The 19,046-nt window shown below is 37.7% G+C and overlaps 1 pseudogene; it reads right to left on the bottom strand.

Moving 5' to 3' along the window:
* Positions 1–6,540: 6,540 nt before the first annotated feature.
* Positions 6,541–18,655, bottom strand: LOC131772235 (uncharacterized; annotated as a pseudogene).
* Between the last annotated feature and the right edge of the window lie 391 nt (positions 18,656–19,046).

Genomic DNA, 19,046 nt, shown 5'->3' with positions numbered 1-19,046 from the left:
TTACCGTTGAATAATTAGAAAAAAAACCCCTCTTTTGATTTGATTATGTTCCTGAGATGCTCAGCACACTTGGCTTTTGACGAATGGACTGCATCACTTTTAATGCAAGATGCTTGAACCGTCACAAACGTTAAGCGAAATGTTATAAACAACTCTGTTTTCCAACATGTAACCAAAAGCTTATTTCGCATTAACGCTATCAGCACGAGTAGCATTAAGTATCTTTTTTTTCTTCAAAAGAAAGAGCATCCTTTTGCCACATGCAAAGCATCTTTCTTAAATAGCCCAAGTAACTTTTGTCACTTTGTCACACCAACCTATTTTCCTTCCCGCTCAATTCTCATGTCAAACACCAAAAAGTAGGGAATTGTACATGAGGCCATGCACTTTATTGCAAACACCTCAATATTTATCTCAATACTCAGTCAGATATGTCATTTTGACTCATGACTCAAAAAGTAAGACAATTCATTTAGAAGTGTCTCAGAATGATAAATTAATTACTACTTCTAGATTGTATCGTCGGAATTGCTTGGAAGGAACGTCACAAGCACTCCAAGCTGTGTTAGGTAATTATACCTGCGTGAGGTTGAGTGTTCGATAAATTACGCATAGTGATTTACAGTTTTGGACCTCATCTCTTGACTTAATCATTTTGAACAAAGTTTTATCAGCTCGCCTGAAAATGTTGTCAATTTGGTGTTAATGTTTGACGTCCAGTTAACGCAAACGTATTTAAATTTATCTCAATACTCAGTCAGATATGTCATTTTGACTCATGACTCAAAAAGTAAGACAATTCATTTAGAAGTGTCTCAGAATGATAAATGAATTAGTATTGTGTCCAAAAAAAAAAAAAGAATCTAATCATGAATTAAAATGAGATGATGACACCACAAAGAGCAAAGGTGATTGTTTTGTGGTTTTCTCTTTTGATAATTTCCCCTGAATTTCAGTGTAATTGGTCAAACAATCTCATGGGACTTAAAGTCCTGAATTTTATCTTCAGGATCTCAGAGCAATTGACTGGAAAGCTATCTGCAATAAATGCAATGACCTAAATGAATTAATCCAGAGGACCGTATATACTGTTCAGTTTATTGCTCATAAACACGAAACAAAGAAGCTTACGTCCAGAGGTAAGAAAAGGCAAATCACTAAACCATGGATAACTAATGGTATGACTAAACCCATAAAAACCAAACAAAATATGTACAGAACATATTTTCACTTAAAGACCTTGTTATAAAGGCAGAATATAAAAATGTAAAATGTAAACAAACTTAACAAAGCAAAGACGTACTACAGTAAGCACTCTCAAAGGACCTTAATCTACACAAGCATAAATTAAAAGCCACATTGAATATATATCCTAATATGTTATTTGCTGGCTGGAAGGTCCGTATGGTGAAAAACTGTGACCGAGGTCTTGAAAATGCTGCCCAAGGCCTACCAAATATATTAATAAATCACCAGCTTCAAGCTTCATTGCGTCTCCATTCTGCAAACTTTTCCAAAATCTAAATGAAAATAAACCCACAGGATATTCCAAACAAGTTAATAAAAATTGCATCTAAACCACTATCAATAACCTTTACTTATATTGACATCCAATCTATTGCAAATTATGTGGCGCCAAATGCTTTTAAAATATCAGGAGTTACCCCCATACAAAAGAGCAGCGAGACGGCTACCGACATCGGAAATTATAGACCAGTTACGGCACTTTCCTCCTTCAGTAAAGTGCTCCAACGATTAACGTATGATCAGTTAAACTCTTTTCTGGAAAAAAAAATTAAATGATATCATACATAAAGACAACTTTGGCTACAGAAAATATTCTGCTTTCCAAACTATACGCGTATGGAATTAAAGGAAGTTCAATCAAATGGTTTGAAAGTTTCTTCTGTAATCGTACTCAGTATGTAAAAATAAATGATGTTGAATCTAGTATAGAAACTATTATATTTGGGCTACCCCAGGGTTCTACTCTGGAACCATTGCTATTGCTTCTTTATATTAATGACTTACCAAGTTCATGTAAGCTTTCTTTCAGAATAACTACTGAGGTAATCTGGTATTATCAACTGAATTAATATCTTAAATTAACCACCGTAAAGAGTTTCAAAGCTCAAGTTTAGAGCGTTAGCCCTTCGACAGAGCGAATGATTAAGGGCTAACGCTCGAAACGTCAGCTTTGAAACTCTTAATGGTGACCAGTTTACGTTATCAACTCAGTTGATAATACCAAATTAACTTGTTATACTCTCCCACCGACGCAGCACCACAGTTTCTTTAGAAGCTTATCCCCTTTATTCATTTTTCTTTAGAATATTTGCGTATGATACTGACACTTTTCTTACCATTGAAAGTCATAAAGAGCTTAAATCTATTCTCAAAGTACTGCGCGATCAAAAAACTATCTGTAAATTTCAAAAAGACAAATTATATGCCGATAGCATCAACAAGGATAAAAGTACATTTGAATATCTCCAATGTTGATTGTAAAAGTTATATTAAGTATCTGCATGGGTGTATACATTGATAAGCATTTAAAATGGGACATGTCAATAATAATTTAACAAAAATGTTGGTATAATTAATAGGCTAAGACATTATCCTGACCTCTCTTTGCTCCAAAAAATATAATACACTCTCATCTACACATATTCAAACTATGGCCTTGCCAGCTGAGGAGGTGCATACAAAACTTAATTAAACAAAATCTGTATTAAGCGAAGCGAATGTATATAAAGCATAATTTCTCACAGCAGACAACTGTTAACCCTTACTATAATCATCTTGGAACCTTGAAGTTTGAAAATATTTACAAACTAACAATATATTGCTTTGTTCCTTTCAAATTAAGAATGACCAAAGTAGAATCCTAGTGACACTATCAAATACCCATATATTTGCAGCAGAGGTTCACTGGTTTAACACCAGATTCGCTGAGAACCAAAATTTCTTTCAGCCATCAGCATGTCTTAAGTATAGTATAGCTGTATTGAAATTTGCTTTAGCTAAAATTTGGGAAACCATTCTACCTGGAATTAAAAGTACCTCCTCTGCAGCTTTTAAAAGGTAGTACAAAAGGCTATTGTTGACTACTCAAGACTAAGATACATGTGTTTGTATGCGTGTATGTATACATTTACCTATTTATTTTTTTTACAATTATCCATTTTAATATCATATTTGTCAAGCTACCATTTAACTCTTTTATTAATGGTTGAAAATTGAATATACAACCGTTTTCAAAAACGTTGCAATTTAAAGCAACAAGTATATTTTCATTTCCCATCAAAAAGAAACACCTTTTAAAGGAAAAAGAAAAGCTTTATATATTTTATATAGATTTCCCAATCACAAAGTTTTTGAAAAAGGGTATATATGGAGGAAATTACACGGTGGCGAGAATATTTGAATTTCACTAAGTTATTTCGATTGGCAAGAACAATATCCTACGAGTGAGAGCAGCGAACAAGTGAGATATTGTTCGTGCCACGCGAGCATGAAATTCATATCTTTAAGCTAACGTATAATTTTCTTCTTAATATATGGGCAATAAAGATACATGGTAGAGGCTAAAAAGCTGGCTTTGATGCAAATTCTGGTTATTAATAGGAACAAAATACCTGGTGCCCAAGTTATAAAAAGTTTTAATGAAAATTCGACCACTGACTCTGACTTGAATTCGGGAGATACTTTTGTGGCTAGCCTCTTTCACTACAAACCTTTGAAATCTGTTCAGCACTGACAAATAAAACATTTGCCTTCGTTTCGTCGCAATTTTCGAGAATTCCTTGGAAACCTGTAGATTATACCACGTTTTTTTTTTGGTGTTCTCATTCTCTGGTTGTTCAGAAAATGCTTTTACATCTTCGTCGCTTGCCACCACCAATCTTGTGGCCATTTAATATTCCAAACAACAAACAAATCAAGATCATTCAGCTTAGTTTGAAAAGGCGGTTGTCCATGGTTGGACCAAAGAGGCACGTAGAGAAGAAACATCAACGTTCATGGTTGGCACCAGCGGTTGCCATCAGCGGTCAAGGTCTTGCAGTAGTAGATTATACTAGTTATTGATTTGTTTCAGAATGACAAATAGTGTCAGTCGACACATAATATTGTGGTGAAAATCAACATCGCTTCCGAATTCAGCTGATTCTATAACTAGTTTTAGTTCTCAATGTGGAGACTGAGCATCACTACAAGATCTCGAAGTAGTCATACTAATTGATGCTGATTAGAAAACCTTGATGGTAGAATTCAGCCATTCTTGCACAATGATAACATAACAAGAATACAAAACAAAGAAACGACTGAGGTATTTCTAGCATTTTCAGCCTGCATCAAAGCGCTAGCTTTGTCCCATCACTATTACTGTTAGAACATAAAGTCACAAGGAATGGCATGACAGGACTGATAGCAGCAAGAACCAAGGAAACATGAGAAAAATGAAGCTGAAATTCTTATATCAAGTGATAGGTTGCATACCATTTTGACAAATGCCATGAAAAACAAAAGCAGTTGGTTAGAGGGCTGCAATGAAAACTCTTTGAAGTTCAGTAACTCCAAAAATGATTTGTAAGTGAGAATTTGAATGGTTACTGAATAAGTAACTCATTTATCAACTGTTTCAAGCAAAGTAAAGAATGATTCCAATAAAAAGTGGTAACAGCACGAAGTAAGAGTATTTCAAATACCCTGTCTAAAGTTGCAAAGTATTTTAACCTTTTTCCTTAAGAAAATCCTGTAAAAACGTTCCTAAAAAAAGAAAAGTACAGTAAATAGAAACTTAAATGGCAGGCTAAAACAAAATAAAAGGTTTGACTGGTCAATCCTTTAAAAGCGAACCTTACTTGGTGTTTTCATTAAAAGAAATACAATGACAGAATGATTACCACAGTTACATAGAGAATAATGCATGGGCGCGCGTAGACATGGAATTTCTCTTCGAGTGTTTAACTCGATAGCTGACGAGTGAGCGAGAAGAGAAATTCGATATCTACAAGCAACCATGTATTATTTTGTTTATCATATAAACACAATAGCCCTTTACTGGGAAGAAAAGCCGACTTCATTTACTGAATGAAAATTAATGAATCGACAATCCTCGAATAACTATCGCAAAGTGTGTTGGCGCTGACTGTTAAGATGGAAAAATGCGTTGAATCATCACTACGAAAACAACAATGGTCGTAATTTTCAATTCACAAAATTCTCATTTATTGACTTTGTCCTTACCGACAAAAGAAGTCTTTGAGGTAAATGGCCAAAATCGGCCAGTGGCTAATCTTCCAGTTGTCGATTTTCATTCTTAGCCGAGAGAAATGCTAACACCAAAGCCACCAAATACGAAACTTTCGGTTTTTCTTTTAGTATATTGGTATATTGGTCTGTCAGCGATACGGATTTTTTTGTGTTTTAGCCGCCATAATTCGAGAAAGCTTTGACAAACAACTTGTATTGAGAATCGTGATGGCTTTGCCGTTCATTCATCAACCTGACCGAGTGGCGCCAAAGGCGAATGACGTGTAAGCTGCTGATTGGCTATATCAACACACGTAAAAGAAAAAAAATGATATTTTTTCACGTGTGTTTTTACGGCTTTTCTCAGGGCCGGAAATCATTGTATAACACCGCAGTTTATGTGATAAAATGAAAAAACAACTTAAATTTGAAGGATTGATGAACAAAATGAATGATGAGATTGACCCCAGATAACATTGGGTATAAATTTTTATTAATAAGGAAAAAACTACTTTAATGAGGTCGATCTGTTAAAAGCTTAGCGAGAAAACAGCTTTAGTTTTGGTTAGTCTTGACAAGTTCCTAAGTCAATAGCATCTCACTTGCCCGGAATTGTAATCAATGAAATTGCAGACAATCACTTTCACAAAAAAATAAACAATTAAGCTCAAAGGAAATATATACAACAAACCTCGCACACACAGGATAAATTAGTGAGTATTAACCTAATAATAGCCTATGGCCTTCTGCATGTTTGTTTCTTACTAATAGCGTTCTCTCGCTAAACTGAGCAAGCATGCGAAACTACGTGACGTCACACTAGCAGTGATTTTTGACTTCCGCTTATATCAGAAAACAATAAGGTCAACCCCTCCCTCCTGGGACAAACTTACTCTCAGAATTTATCGTCATATGTGCTAAAAATTGGACAGTGACCGTCACCATTTTGAATCTTGCTTTGCAGCCTGGCTGCTTAACTGTGAAAAATAGATTTTAATTTAGTGGCCCGAACAGTTTACTAAGGCCCGCTAAATTCGCTAAAATAAACTAACTGCGAAAAGAAGTAAACTATGGTTTGATTCCCAATGTGATAGCAGTACAGTCGAACTCCTCCTCACGGACATCTCTTTGTTCAGACTTCGTTACACTTCAACAAGTTCATAAACTAACGAGGCGGCTTATAATTTAATTGGGTTTTGCATTTTATCCATGGATTAGGCCTAAAAGAAGAAAGAATAGGAAAAATCGTTAAACTATTGTTTACCTCTTCACTAACCTCCTCAACTACATCTCTGTTCGACTATCAAAATGAGCGTATGGTTTTATGGGTTGATGCCGTGTTACTTTCATGCAATATGTTCTCGCGTTGGTAATGTAATCACTAAGATTCTGCCTTAATACGTCAAATAACGACTGATTTCTGTAAACTAAAGGAGCTTCTGCTCGAATAGTGTCGACGTAATCTCTCCAGTATACTCCCATGTTCAACCAACTCTTTGGGTATGAGCGATGGGTTGGATTAATCGCAGTAATAGGCACAAACATCAATGCCTGGCCTCGAAATATCAGTTCCACAGCAGTAAATATATATCTATGCAGCGACCACCAGCTTTTTTTTCATACTGCGTGCGGTAAGGGAAAAGATGCTCAATAGCTTTATAATGAAATGCATTGAAAACACCATCGAACCATACTGATGTTATCACAAGGGGACTGTCTGTTTTTTTACATATGGTCCGTCGTCTATCATAAATCCATCTTGCCCCATGGTGAACTCCATAATCCAAAACGCCAACTACAGGCTCGTAATCTAAGAGCCATTGTTCGAAGACTCTAAACGGCGGAAGCTTCTTCATTTGTGGCGGAGCAAATGAATTGAAACGCAGCATCACATCATCATCCATAAAAATGTAATAATGGTATTTTGGGGATCTCGTTATTGCAGCAAAATACAGCACATTTCGTCCTGTTCCCCATCCAGTATTAGGATCGAACAGATAAGTGATGTGGGGCGACTTTTGCACTTGACATTTAGTACGAAAGCTTAGCACTATGAAATCACAGTTACATGTCTCGGGGTCGCCGATCTCGGAAGGAGAGGCCAAGTTTGAGGGAAGGCATTGTTCTGTTTGAGTGAGATAAATGAAAACCTTTGGAGATGAATTAATAGTGGGTTTTTCTGTTTCTGTAGCTTGAGTTAGAACAACCTTTCGCCTGACGATCGCACCTACGATAAAAAAAAATGTTGTAGTTTATTTCGAAGTATTCGCAATCAAGTCTGACCTAACCAGAATTATTTAATTCACTACTAGAGAAGGAAATTGATTCAGTGTAGTACTTTGGAAATAGTCAATTATTACACTTTTTACTTTGTTATAATGATTGAGGATCTCTCCAATGAAAAGAACTTCAAGAATGATTATTTTTCCTAGAAAAGAAGAAAAATGTAAAAAAAAAAATTTCGAGACGCATGAAATAAGACCATCTACGATGAGCGAAGTTTTAGAGATGATTTCTTCTCCTAGGCAGCACTTTCGAGCTGGTTTATCTCGCGTCTTCCTACCACAAGGAAACAAACAGCATCATCAGAATCAAGCTCTTCGAGGTTAAGAACATGCTAATAAACAATTTGTTAGATATTCTTTTTCTCACGGACACCAAAATCGATGACAGCTATCCAGATAGCCAGTTTTGTGCTAAAGAATCGAAGCCAAATCGACAAGATAGCACAAATTTCAAGCGGCCTCATAATCTATGCAAGGTTCGACCTTTGAACAAAGCGCATTGAAAATACCAGGACAGTTCATTGGTTTAGAATAAATTACCATTGAGGTCAGAACTCAAAAGGACTCATGGAGATCTATTTTGGTTCATCTATAGAGAACGTCAAAAATGGCCAAAGAAATCTGGTCATCCGAACTGGAACGACCAATTGAATTGATAAGCAGGTTTTCGGACGATTACACACTAATATTATTGGAGACGTGAATTGAAACATTCTGGAAAACCCGACAAGGAGCCAAAGTTGTGGAGACATCTGCTAAACCTATGCGACGATTACATTCTTAATCATAACCATTACAATTTCCTCAAATGTAAACGGTGCATCAGCTGCTTTATATTTCACTAATCACTCTGTACAGTTTTAATCGGACAGTTGGCTGTAATCGGACACCTGTAATTGGACTGTTGAAGCAGCCAATCATACTTAGTCCACTCAGCTAAATCCACCAATCACAGAATTGATCTCAATAACTATAGCGACAACCACTTACCCTGAAAAGTAAAATGGGAAATTTCCAAATTTTTCGCTTTTAGACATTGTCTCTACTGGAGATGTTTGTCCTAAATGCATTTTTTTCCTTTTTTTTTCGGAAATTGCGATTGAAATGGTGACTGACTAATCGGACTCCTGCTTCGCGGTCGTCCGATTTTGTTAATCACTCGTATGATTACAAACCGAATTAGACTCCACTCTGTCCTATTACCATTATAAAAAGACTTGAAGGTATGCCCACTAGAGCTGCGGAAAATAGCGACACTCTAATTGACGTAATTATAACATCCAAAAGAATTGGATTCTTGTACGCAGGTGTTTTCAACCCAGATATAAGTAATGATCATATGGTGCATGCAATTACGAGAGTTGTGTGCCCCTAAAGGCGTCCCAAGACCTCTATAAAAAGGAACCTCAAGAAATTCGATTCTGTACGATAGAAAGAAGATGTTCTTTTTCTTCCTTTCCCTTTACAAGCACCTTTAAAGACTTCAATGACGTGTACTGGGCATGAGAAAAACAAGGGATGTGCATGATGATAATGCCTCCATGGTAGAGAGGAAAACTACGAAACTTTAACCGCCCTACTTAGTTTAACTCTGAAGTTATAGCCGCTATTCACTTTTGAAATCAACTCAAGTGCAAGGATTATGTCATGAAAGATCGAAGCGATTGGAAAATTATCGACAACACAAAAATCACGTTGTTAGCCTGAGAAGATCGAGGGATACTTCACCAAGCAATGTCCGAGACTATTCAATTCACCGAAGGCGAAACCATCATTGAAAAACCAAATAATATTGCAGATATCCTAAGTAAGTACTCTCTTAGCATAAGCGCACCGGCTGTGAACGACCTGCATGAATGATTACGCCAGTACTCCTATCATCAAGAAGAATATCTCCTGATGAATTTTTCAACTTCAGCTTAGTAAGTGAACCTAAAGTTTAAGCCGAAATCACTAAAGTCACTTAATACCAGGAAAGCTACAGGAAGCGATTTTATCCCTCCAGGGCCTTTTTCTAAACGCCAAGAAAAGGGAATCTTAAATGTTCAGAAGATCCAATTCCCAACAGAGACAAACGGAGGAAGACGATGTCGACTTTTTAATCGATGGAACACCAATAGAGCCCTCTATCACCTACAAAATCTTAGGTAAATAGAATAAGAAAAGATGGCAACTTTATTCTATTTACAGACATGACGCTATCGACATTGCTGTTCCTAGCAGTGTACACGACGCGTGTCATATGACCTTCGTAATAAACCTCGCTCACCGTAGAGTCTCTGTGGCTCAGTGATAGAAATTTTTAGAATATCTGGATAACACCGAATATTTCCGGGCTTTTGATCCTGTTCACTCAATAATAAATTTGTCGCTTGGGAACCCAATCAATTAGTTAAATTATTAGTAGTATCAAACACAGACTACAATATTTGGCCAACATAGTTTATTGACCAACAGAACGATCGAGACGCTGGCACTAGAGATCAATAAACTAAACCTGTAAGGGTAGTGTGGGCGGGAAAGCGTTGACTAGCTCGAAATTGACAGAGCGTTAGAGCGATCTGAAACCCGATACACTGGAACAGCCAAGGCTAACTGATCAGGGGCGTGTTCTCTACGGTAATTACCCATAATCGCCCAGGGTGATCATTGCAAGCTAGTTAATTTTGAAAACCAATTTAAAACGATCTTCAGTTTGTTATCTTGAATCTACGATAGCATTACATCGCGAAGGGCTAATTTCTGGTGAACGGTGAATGGGACAACACGACGTAAGAAGGCCTGTTAAGCTTTCGGAAGCGTTGTTATTTCTCCTTCTTCGAACTAAGTTATGTTACTTTTATTTTCCTTAATATTGGCCTACGTCATAATTTAGACTTTGACGGCATAATTCATGTGATGAGCTTCTAATGCTGTTAAGAGTGATTGTCAGTAAAAATCAAAGAAATCGTGGCCACGGTCAAAAAATCGATTTCGCTCATACTTTGTCAGTTTGAAGGCCTAGGTAAGTAACTGAAGGATATGAGGTTAGTTTTTTGAAATATTCCATATAACGGCAGAAAACCACGAAAAACGGTCACCCTACCGGATTTCGGATTTCTCGGATTTCACCTGGCGGAAACTCGAAATTTCACACTTTTCAGCTTCTCGCTACACAGACGTTTACATAGCTGTGAATCTTTCTTAAGTATAATTGAATACATTGATTCTTCCTTAGTCAAATCATGGGAATTATTTTTATCTCTGCTTATTTGTGAGCGAACTGAGACCCGATCAAGAAGACACACTTTTCTCATTTACGCGAAGGTGTAAAATAATCCAAACTCAGCGACGAAAAAAGCTGACCGGTAGTTCTTCAAATCTTCTGATATCATAACCAAAGACAGTTCAGTCATTGATTTTAAGGTCTATGGTTTTAAATCTTTAGGATCTAGTAGCACTTTTGCATGAACGCCGATCAAAATTCGATAAAATTCCAATTGAGCGCCTTTGAAATCTACAACTCTACATAACAATGCACTATTGAATAAATTAATTCCTCGGCCAAAGTTTGTACATAAAACATGAGGGTTTTACTTTCTTAGCGGTTTGAACCTTTTAAAAATATAGATTGATGTTAAATATTGTCTACACAAGTAAAACAAACAATGAAACACCAAAATTACCACGAGCTGAAATTAAATCTCACAGGCTCGCTCCCTAATCTGTGTCACGCACGAGCGACTTCGCTACAATTAGTACAGTAACAAACAGATATTTACATCTGTTAATTTACAATAAGTCTTATTTTAAAATATCTTACTCAACGATGTGCCAGGTTCCCCAGTTAACTTGCTGAAGTAAAAATAAAAGAAAATATCATAATAGCAATTCAAACTGAAACGATAAGAATTGATAAGAATGAGAAGCTTTATGCCGTCGATAGCCAATCAGAAGTACCTGTTCTCACGAAAATTGCATCGTTCTTTAAATAAATAAATCGAATTATCTTTATCTGTGAAACATTGCATCTAAAACCAGAGTTTATTGTCGGGGAACTTCATAGAACAGCGATGTCTTGCTCGTTCTTGAATATTGTTGGTGGGATTTGCGGCGCAGACGAACGCACAAGTTCTTCAACTTCCGTCACGCCTCTCACGCGGTGTAACAGGGATATCAAAAATCACAAAAAGTCGTTGAAATTTTCCGGAATTGAAACGGAGGTAGAATTAATTTTGGCGAGGTGTGGATGTTTTCAAAAGCCGGCGAATTTATCGGATATGACTATCTGTCCGGTTCATCGTGCCAAGTTAGGTTTAGGTTGGCGAAGGACGGGTAATCTTTGCACCATCCCGGAAGTTGTTTCTGGTCACTGCAAGGAGCTGAGGAAGGCACCCGCACTGGAAAAAGGAATAAATTTAATCCAATCCATGAAGATATTTGAGCTTTCAAAACAGCTCGTCCCTGTGGGCTCAGGTAAGCAACCAACTACTTGATGTTCTACCAAACAAAAACTGTCTCCAATGAATTATTTTTAGTCTATTCATTCTGATGACTTGAGATTATATGAAAGAATCATTTGTTTAAACGACAGAGAGAAATAAGTAAGGTTGATGAAGGACATTTCGTTACTTATCTCTTCATTCAGTTGTCCAATCCAATTTTTTTATAACAACCTTTATTTCATGCCTCTCATTTTTTTATGGATTGCGCTTATATTAGTGTGTGCACTGTATAGTGCCCTACCCACTTTGTCGCCAGGTATGTGAGTGAGTGAGTGAGTGAGTGAGTGCAGGTGTCCGTAAACAAACAGGTCCGCAGCGCGTGCACAGCACTACCCGCATGTATACAATGAGTTCCTATTTTTTATCAGTATCTCTCAGTTCCTACGCGGGGTGTGATTGGTCAATTTTGCGCGGCCCCCTAAACTTTAACTAGTTTCCATTCCCGCGCGCCCGATTGACCTCAGAAACATAATGAATATCTTACTAACCTCGTTTCACGGTCTGTAACTTACAGTACGCATCTGGAATTCGGTTAGTAGGGGTTAATTTACTTTGTTTAAAACATTTCAATTTCGTTTCGCAAAAAGCCACTTGAGAAAGATATAAACAATAAACAAATAAAAGGATAGTCTAATCACAATGCTACTCCCCCCCCCTTCTTCTCATCTCTTATCGCGCAGTCAACTTTCGATTGTTATTTTATTCTGTGGGTCGACAAAACTTCAGACTTTTGTGTTTAAAAATACGCGCCTTTCGGTAATTTCGGAGTTTTGACGGGAGTTTGACTATGTTTTTTCTAAAGGAATTTGCGTAAAATGCAGAAAGATGCTTAGTGTGTATAAGGAAAGAGCACCTGAGAAATGCCAGATGACCGCTGAAGTTTCAGAGATCGCCGAAACCTTGAACAAGTTAAACCTGGTGAGTATACGCACATGCTTTATTATATAATATGAAATACCGGTGGCAAGACACTTTCCCAGTTATATCGCTTATCAGAGACTTTATAGTCTTTCTGTCATGTCAGCCCATCTCTAAACGTTTCTTCAGGCCACCAATAAGCATTCATCCTTTCACTTCACAAAGTCATACAAACTCACAATCCAAAATCATTATGACGTCGTTTACGTCTTGATCTATTCCCCACACTTTAAAGTATATTTAAGGTCTTTTTTTTAATTTTTATTTTATTTGCCGGGGGGGGGGGGGGCTGGGTGGGAGGCAGGCGAGGGGGCAGGAGAGAGGAGGATGTAGATTGGATGGGTGGCCAACCCTCTCCATTGTGTATCTGCAGAAGTAAGAAAATTAATTTGTACATCAAAACCTAAATACGTTATATTACACCATTTGAAATCTAAAAAGCTTGTGTCGAGGACTGTTAAATTGCTTGTCCTATGATATGTGTCCATGGCAGCCGAAATTAGACAGCTCTTAATTAGAATTTCGTTAATATAAAGCTTAACTGGAAAACTTGGTAATCCAGAGTCGGAAGCAGGGTTCGTGAATGATATAAGGAAGTCATAGGTGTTTTTTAACACTAACTTCACTAGAAATGTCGAACTGGCCCACGAATCGTGGGCGAATCTTTTGTTCATTGTATATAGAAAATATTTTAACTTTTTCGCATTACAGGTCGATCATGAAGCTGACACTGATATTTCCCTTCCTGTACCGATCACTGATACTGAATGCAAAGAAGGTAGATCTAAACGAGAGAGCCTTTACGTGCCAGACGAAGATTCGCAAGAAAGCGAAGATGACATAAACTATGTGCAAAGTGAATCCCTGAAACAGCTCAATCGCTTTCTACAGCTTCGTGACACCAGCCCAGTCCGCCACGTACTATCAGTACCATGGAATGTAGCTCAAAGCCGTACTAAACGCCGTTATTTGAGAAAAGCTGAACAGTGTGCTTCAGCAGTAATGGAAGTCCTTGCTCCTGAAGATTCGAATTGCTTGTGGAGGGAATTATGTGAGCGCGAAGTGAATCGAAGAACAACTGGCGGGAAAAGTTGTAAGGAAGTGGAGCTTCTTCAAGCGTTTGCCGAGAGTTATTTGAACGCTCAACACTGGAGTACCCGTCGGCAAATACTCTCAATCCTGGCTGACAAGTTGTCTTTCAAAGAGGTACAAGAATTTATCCCAACCCTGACAAGTTACCGCTTTGACATAGCGCGACACCACACCCTGCTTCATGGAAGAGCAGAACCGATTCCTCGCCAAGAAAACAGGAGAATGAAAGTTGACCAAGGAAAATTGGAAGATTTCATTTCATTTATCACAAGTTCACATGTGATTCAAGATGTTCCATTTGGCGAAAGGCTTTTGAAGTTATCAACCGGTGAGGTTATTAAAACACCAAATATAATCAGAATGATGATTCCGGAGCGTATTGTTCAACAGTACCAACAATATTGCAGTGAAAGAGGTTTTGAGCCCATGAGCAGGCGAACACTGCATAGAGTGCTAGATGAGTGTTCTGCGTCTGTTAGGAAGTCTTTTCAAGGACTTGATAACTTTTCATCTCAAGGAGCAGAGGCATTTGATGACCTGGACAAAGTGGTCGATAAACTGGTTGATTGTGGAAAAACAAAAGTGTGGGCCAGGGAAATGAAGCAACAGTTACGCTCATCAAAGCAATACCTGAAAAGTGACTACAAGGTATTTGATTTATTTCATTACACGGTTTGTTATGAAGTACTTCAAAAGAAAGGCGCAAAACTGACAGAAAGTTGATGCAACAACACAGGCAAATTATTTTCCTAAAGTTCAAATCTTTGAAAATGCATAATATTGATACTTGAACTAGTTCCAGGTCCTCTCGTGTGTAACTAAGGAAGGAATTATTGTCGATAACCTGTGAGTTATATTTATACATTTTGCAAACAAAGGGGGACCGACGGCCTTTTCAATGTAACTGTTTTATAGAAATAAGAGAAGGTGAGACACAGAGATGTAAATAAAAAATCTGCAAGTGATCCAAACGCAGCCAGTGATGCCAATAGCCGAGAACAAGAAGATGATGATGGTGAAAACGAGCAAGCCTCGCCGCTTTTCCCTTGCCCCGAGGAAGGGTGCATTAAAGCATACAGCCACTTTGTATCATTACAAGCACATCTAGACACGGGGAAACACAAGCGACTACCTGAACAGGAAACGCTGTATGACAAAGCAAAACGAGGATATGCTTCAAAGCTAATGGATGACGGTAGCAGGATTTCCACTGTGCAGTTACAATGTGAAGAACAAAACAGCCAATGCTTTTCGCCCCTTACAATGGGATGGGCACTTAAGACAATCGCAAAGAAGACACGTTTTACGCAAAAACAGAATGAATTTTTGAAACAACAATTTGAAATTGGCGAGCAGAGTGGAAGGAAAGCAGATCCGAATGAAGTCTCAAAAATGATGAGATCTTCAAGGGACGAGTTAGGAGCTCGTCGATTTCTACCAGAAGAAGTTCTAACAGGACAGCAAATCACTGGATTCTTCTCACGACTGGCAGCAAAGAAAAGGCTTCCTCCCAGTACAGTGAACCGGGAAAAGTCGGACGAAGAGACCACTAGAGAAGATGATAGAGCATCACAAGAACAGGTAATCCAATCTGAAATCTGCGTGCAAGTGATGAGAGAGGTTTCCCTTCAGCACCCCATTGTATCGTCTTCGGGTTACAACATCTGTGAACTCATGCGCATGGGCAAGAAAAAGCTGATGTCACTGAGTGTGGACATGCTGCGCAGTATTTGCGATGAACTTGGTGTGGACGTCTCTAATATAACACAAAGACGAAAGAATCCGTTTATTAGTCGTCTTTCAAAGCTTGTAGGCGAGTGCGGCTGTACCTCATAAGCAGATTAATAAACTGTTTTCTGTTGACTAATTATGCCTTGCGCATAATTGTATACAAGATAACATCATTTATTTTCTTTCGAAAAAATCGTTTCATTTGATCGTTATCTTTTTTTAAAAGTGTGTTCAGTGAAGAGGTAGATACACTAATGGTATGGCGACCACCTCAAGGCTGCCACCGAATTAAACCAGCCAACCAGTCCGTAATGTAAGCTAATTACAGTTGTATATCCATTCAAAGTTTTAGGGCTAAAAAGTTTGAAATTGTCTCCGCAAGAAGCCAAGAAAAATTCAAAGTAACAAAGCTTGACGTACAAGATTGATCAAAGATCTACTTAAATATAGTTTTGTGGGGAAATGGCCATATTGGAGTGATGCAACGACCTTAATTGTGCTATTAAACGTAAACATATAAATGTTGATGTGACGTTTCCACCAGTATACTGTGCAAACTGTGCACTTTTTGGGTGGTTGGGGAGAGAGAGTAGTATGGTTGTTAAATCCTTTCCCCCACCCCCTTCCCTCCTTTTTAAATGTCGTAAAAATGACAGTGCACATTATTTATTCTTCGGTGCCCTCTTTGGAAAATTCTTAGTATTTTTCATCGAATATTGTCAAAATTAAACTTTATTTTCTCTATCAATGACAGACTGTAGTGTTGTTTGACAAGCGCAATCAATAAAACATGCAAGTCGTAAAACTCATAGTGTTTTTAATAGTCGCATTGGACAACAGAATGAAGAGGATACAAAACTCATTGGAGACAGTTCCTGCTTGGTAGTACATTTTTTAGTTGTTATTTACCTGAGCCCATAGGGACGAGCTATTTTGAAAGGTCAAATATCTTCATGGATTGGAAAAAATATATTCCTATTCCAGTGCGGCTACTTTTCACAGCTCTTGCTGAGTGAACCGAAACAACTTCCTGTATGGTGCAAAAATTAATACTTTTGAACATGATGTATTACTCAGTAAGTGACACAGGCATAATGGGAAAAAAAATTCGAGTGCTTCATGGGACAAACATCCTGCATACTGCTAGGATTGGAATGTCATGTGTGGCATACGCGCAATGGAATAAATGTGATGGAATATTTTTAAGCCTGGTGAATAAATGAGAATGATGTATTATTCAGTAAGTGACACAGGCGTACTCGGGAAAAAAGAAATCTGAGTGCTCTTGGCCATCAGGAGTCGAAACTATCGACATCGTGTCAGGTTATGCCCAAGTGACACGATGAGACGGTACGGGTAGTCATCTCCAATAAACTCGTTGGCTTTTAAAAACACGCAATCTCGCTAAAATCAATTCTGGTTCAAGTTCGGAGAGTTTTTTAGGACTTCGTGCGATGTTTTATATCCTTGTTACACAGCGTGAGAAGTGTGACGAAAGCTGAGTAAGGGTAGAAATTAGCCATTGGAAGTTACTTAGCAAGTGCGTTCGTCTGCGCCGCAAATCCCACCGACAATATTCAAGAACGAGCAAGACGTCGTTGTTATGTATGTCTATTAACTTCGCCAACAACATACTCTGGTAATACGGTTAAGTAGATTTGTTTATTTAGAGAACGATGCAATATTTGCTTTTCGTGGAAACAGTTACTTCCAATTGGTTTTCGACGGCACAAAACTTCTCATACTAAATAAAATCAATTCTAATTGAGCTAGAATTACTATCAAGGTTTTCTTTTTTTTTTCAGCAAGTTAACTGGGAAACCTGGCATATCTTTGAGTAAGATATTTTAAAAATACGACTTATTTAAAATCAACGGATGTAAATATCTGTTTGTTACGGTACTAATTGTCGCTAAGTCGCTCGTGCGTGACGCAGATTAGGGAGCGAGCCTGTGAGATTTAATTTCAGCTCGTGGTAATTTTGGTGTTTCATTGTTTGTTTTACCTGTGTAGACAATATTTAACATTAATATATATTTTTAAAACGCTTCAAACCGCTAAAAAAGCAAAACCCTTATGTTTTATGTACAAACTTTGGCCGAGGAGTTAATTTATTCAATAGTGCTTTGTTATGTAGAGTTGTAGATTTCAAAGGCGCTCAATTGGAATTTTATCGAATTTTGATCGGCGTTCATGCAAAAGTGCTACTAGATCCTAAAGATTTAAAACCGTAGACCTAAAAATCAATGACTGAACTGTCTTTGGTTATAATATCAGAGGATTTGAAGAACTACCGGTCAGCTTTTTTCGTCGCTGAGTTTGGATTATTTTACACCTTCGCGTAAATGAGAAAAGTGTGTCTTCTTAATCGGGTCTCAGTTCGCTCACAAAGAAGCAGAGATAAAAATAATTCCCATGATTTGACTAAGGAAGAATCAATGTATTCAAATATACTTAAGAAAGATTCACAGCTATGTAAACGTCTGTGTAGCGAGAAGCTGAAAAGTGTAAAATTTCGAGTTTCCGTTAGGTGAAATCCGAGCTTCCGGTAGGGTGACCGTTTTTCGTGGTTTTCTGCCGTTATATGGAATATTTCAAAAAACTAACCTCATATCCTTCAGTCACTTAACTAGGCCTTCAAACTGACAAAGTATGAGCGAAATCGATTTTTTGACCGTGGCCACTTTTTTTTAATTTTCCTTGATTTTTACTGACATTTACTCTTAATCATTTCCAACTCGTTGACTTACCCACTATGCTGTTGCTGTGAGTGGCCTGGCTAATTTCTTGTCCAAACTTTGCTTGGTATGAGGCGTACAAGAGAAACGTGGTCAAACCAAGGATAAAAATCGAAACAATTCTACCTTTACCTCTCGTTGTAAAGATCATTTTGGTTCTGTTTAAAGTTATCCCGTCATGAACGTTCAAACCTGCGGAAAATAAAAATACTTACTCCTGTGGTAGAAAATATAAGTTCATCGCAAAGAGGATGTAATCTAATAAAAATCGCGATTTTGAGACGCCATTATTGCATTGTATCGGTGGTTAGTCGAGGGGAAATATATTGTAGTGTTGGGAAGAGTCGTGTAGCGACGAAGCTCAATGGGACAATGGCAGTTTTTATGCTAGAGACGTTAAAGTTGTCTAAGACGTTAAAGTCATCTTGAGACGACTTTAACTTCTTAGACAACTTTAACGTCTCTAGCATAAAAATTGCCAATATCTTTTCTCCCAACTAGCCAGCCGCCAATATAATGCGGTATCGGCGTCTCAAAATAGC

The sequence above is a fragment of the Pocillopora verrucosa genome, chromosome 6 (genome assembly GCF_036669915.1).
Source record: "Pocillopora verrucosa isolate sample1 chromosome 6, ASM3666991v2, whole genome shotgun sequence".
Taxonomy (NCBI): Eukaryota; Metazoa; Cnidaria; class Anthozoa; order Scleractinia; family Pocilloporidae; genus Pocillopora; species Pocillopora verrucosa.
The sequence above is the reverse complement of the archived record's forward strand: the minus strand, read 5'-3'. Positions and strand labels throughout refer to the sequence as shown.